The sequence below is a fragment of the Enhydra lutris genome, unplaced genomic scaffold, assembly GCF_002288905.1.
Source record: "Enhydra lutris kenyoni isolate GAN:26980312 unplaced genomic scaffold, ASM228890v2 scaffoldscaffold21, whole genome shotgun sequence".
NCBI lineage: Eukaryota > Metazoa > Chordata > Mammalia > Carnivora > Mustelidae > Enhydra > Enhydra lutris.
In genome coordinates this window covers 43,697,109-43,701,010 of record NW_019154105.1, presented here as the reverse complement: position 1 = coordinate 43,701,010, position 3,902 = coordinate 43,697,109, and the positions used below count along the sequence as shown (strand labels likewise).

General features: G+C 38.5%; 1 pseudogene across 1 annotated transcript; it reads right to left on the bottom strand.

Moving 5' to 3' along the window:
• Window positions 1–1,862: 1,862 nt before the first annotated feature.
• On the bottom strand, window positions 1,863–3,607 carry LOC111149105 (annotated as a pseudogene). The gene has a single exon (XR_002640746.1). The product of XR_002640746.1 is annotated as an elongation factor 1-alpha 1 pseudogene (transcript).
• Between the last annotated feature and the right edge of the window lie 295 nt (window positions 3,608–3,902).

Sequence of the window (3,902 nt, the reverse complement as noted above, 5' to 3'; positions counted from 1 at the left end):
TTCAGGGAATAAAAAAAAAAAGCCTTAATGATGGAGATGAGCAATTTCTTGCCTCCATGCAAGTGCTAGGGTTTTCATTGTGCTTAACTGTTCATTTTTATGGCAATAAAATAGCATCTCATATTTTTGTTTACATTACTTCAATAACTGTGATGTTGAATTCAATTTCATCAGATGGGGTATTATTTTTATTTCAATCTTTAAATTTTTTTCTTTTTAGTTTGAAGGTTGAATGTCAGGGAGTTTTCTGAAATGCTTAAAGAATGGGCTGTGGCCTTTTTATTATCAGAAAACTTGACTCAGGAAACTGCAGATCCTGATGTTTGTAAATATTTCCTTGAACAGAAGCATACTATATTGTTTGTGTAAGTGCTACCGGCAAATTATATAAATGTAAATATAAAAGTACAGCACATAATAAGACTTGGACTGTATTCTCTGCTCTGGCAGGACTAACAATCATCTCCCCCACCAATGTAGCATATTGTATAAATCAGAAGAAGCAGCCCCTCCACAACACACCTCACTATCTGTAATCTGCCAGCATTTTCTAGTTGACAAATCTACAATATTCAATGAATGTATAAGCTATGAAAACAAATTTTCCCCTTAGATTTGGGTTATACACAATTCACACCTATCAGGACCAATTAAGGATTTAGCATTTAGCCAACATAAATTTCAAAGTATTTTCTGAGATTTTAGGTCTTTTAATATATTTACTTACACATGTATATACTTACATATTTATGTGCATTAACACATACAAGTCAATGCATGCATGTATGGATTTATATGCATGTGTATACAGACTGAATATTTGTGAACCATTGAAATTCATATGTTGGAAACTAGTCACCAATGTGAAGGTATTTGGAGGTAGGATCTTGAGAAATAATTAGATCATGAGTGTGGAGCCCCCATGAATGGGATTAGTGCCCTTACAGAAAGGGACCAAAATCTAGCTCACTCTTTTTCCACCCTGTGAAGACACAATGAATAAGCAGCTTACTACAGCCCTGAAGAGGGCTCTCACCAGAACCTAACCATGCTGACATCCTAGTCATGGACCTCCAGCCCATAGAACTGTGAGAAAGGAATGATTTTGTTTAAGCCACCCAGTCTCTGCTAAGTTCTCATAGAAGCCCCAAATGACTGAGACACATACCTACACACATTTTTACATGTACTATATCTAATAATCTTTTCCCGAAATTTCCTATTTTTATGTAGTACAGAAAAGACTTTCCTCATCCCATGAATAAATGTATGCAATTTGCTTCTCAGTCTTTTATGGTTTCTTAGTGAAAACCAAATTCATTTTAAAAGCAAGTAACATTTTTAAATTACCTTTATGTTTTTCTTTGTTATTTGCAGTTGCAGTTTAAAAAGAATTAGAGAAAAATTCATCTTTTACCACAGGAACATAGACGTTCTTATTTCTCTCTCTCTCTCTCTTTGTAAATATACTAATCTATGTCTACATCTATCTATAGATGTGAACCTTTAAGTTGTACCCTCTTTGCAAATTTCAGTTATGTAACATAGTATTATCAGCTATAGTCACCATGTTATACATTATATCTTTAGACGTTAGGGTTTTGTTTGTTCGTTTGTTTTATTTTGTTTTGTTTTTATTGCTGAATATATACAGAACTTAGACAACTCAATAGCAAAAAAAAAAAAAAAGAAATTGAATAAAAGATAATAAGAACCAAATAGACATTTTTCAAAAGAGGATATACAAATGGCCAAGAGGTACATTAAAGGTACTCAACATCACTAATCATCAGGGAAGTGCAAACAAAAGCCACAATGAGATATCACCTCACACTTATTAGAATGACTATTTTTTTTTTCTCATTAAACTTTTGTCTTAATGGGTCTCAAAATTCTGTGACAGATTTTCGGTCAAGTTGTTTCCATTAAAAAGTACTGATTTTAAAAACTAATAACTTAAAACTGCCACACACACACACACACACACACAAACAAATGGTCCACAAAACATTCTCCTTTCCTTCTGAAGGTTTTATGATGCATTGTTATCATTAACCAGAGTTTTACTATTAAACTTAAATGGCCAATTGACACAAACAGTTCTGAGACCGTTCTTCCACCACTGATTAAGACTGGGGTGGCAGGTGTTGGGGATAATATTCATTTAGCCTTCTGAGCTTTCTGGGAAGACTTGGTGACCTTGTCAGCTCCAGCTGCCTTCTTGTCCACTGCTTTGATGACACCCACAGCAACCGTCTGTCTCATGTCACGAACAGCAAAACGGCCCAGAGGAGGATAGTCAGAGAAGCTCTCAACACACATAGGCTTGCCAGGAACCATATCAACAATGGCAGCGTCACCAGATTTCAAGAACTTGGGACCATCTTCCAGCTTTTTTCCAGAACAACGATCTATCTTCTTCAGCTCAGCAAACTTGCAAGCAATGTGAGCTGTGTGACAATCCAGCACAGGTGCATATCCAGCACTAATTTGGCCTAGATGGTTCAGGATAATCACCTGAGCTGTGAAGCCAGCTGCTTCCATTGGTGGGTCATTTTTGCTGTCACCAGCCACATTGCCACGACGAACATCTTTGACAGATGCGTTCTTGACATTGAAGCCCACATTGTCCCCAGGAAGAGCCTCACTCAAAGCTTCATGGTGCATTTCAACAGACTTGACTTCAGTTGTAACATTGACTGGAGCAAAGGTGACCACCATGCCAGGTTTAAGAACACCAGTCTCCACTCGGCCCACAGGGACAGTACCAATACCACCAATTTTGTAGACGTCCTGGAGAGGCAGACGCAAAGGCTTGTCAGTTGGACGAGTTGGTGGCAGAATGCAATCCAGAGCCTCAAGCAGTGTGGTTCCACTGGCATTCCCATCTTTATGGGTGACTTTCCATCCCTTGAACCAAGGCATGTTAGCACTTGGCTCCAGCATGTTGTCACCATTCCAAGCAGAAATTGACACAAATGCTACTGTGTCAGGGTTGTAGCCAATTTTCTTAATGTAGGTGCTGACTTCCTTAACGATTTCCTCGTATCTCTTCTGGCTGTAGGGTGGCTCAGTAGAATCCATTTTGTTAACACCAACAATTAGCTGTTTTACACCCAGTGTGTAAGCCAGAAGGGCATGCTCACGGGTCTGCCCGTTCTTGGAGATAACGGCTTCAAATTCACCAACACCAGCAGCAACAATCAGGACAGCACAGTCAGCCTGAGATGTGCCTGTAATCATGTTTTTGATAAAGTCTCTGTGTCCTGGAGCATCAATGATGGTCACATAATACTTGCTGGTCTCGAATTTCCACAGGGAGTTATCAATGGTGATACCAAGTTCATGTTCAGCTTTCAGTTTATCCAAGACCCAGGCATACTTGAAGGAGACTTTTCCCATCTCAGCAGCCTCCTTCTTGAATTTTTCGACAGTTCTTTTGTCGATCCCACCACATTTGTAGATCAGATGACCAGTAGTGGTAGACTTGCCGGAATCTACATGTCCGATGACAACAATGTTGACATGAGTCTTTTCCTTCCCCATTCTGGTTTAGGTTGAGCGGTGGTTTTCACGACACCTGTGTTCTGGCAGCAAACCTGTTGCAAAAAAGCTAGAATGACTATTTTGAAAAAGACAAGAGGTACCAGGTGACAGGAAGAATATAGAGGAAAGGGAATCCTTGCACACTACTGGTATGAATATAAACTAGAAATGCCATTATCAGAACCAGTACAGAGATTTCTCAAAAAATTAGAAATAAGCTACCATATGATCCAACAATTCCACTTCTGGGTATATATCCAAAGGAAACGAAAATAGAATATTAGAGAGATATATGTACTCCCATGTTCATGACAGTATTAATCACAATAGCCAAGATATGGAAACAACTTAAGTGT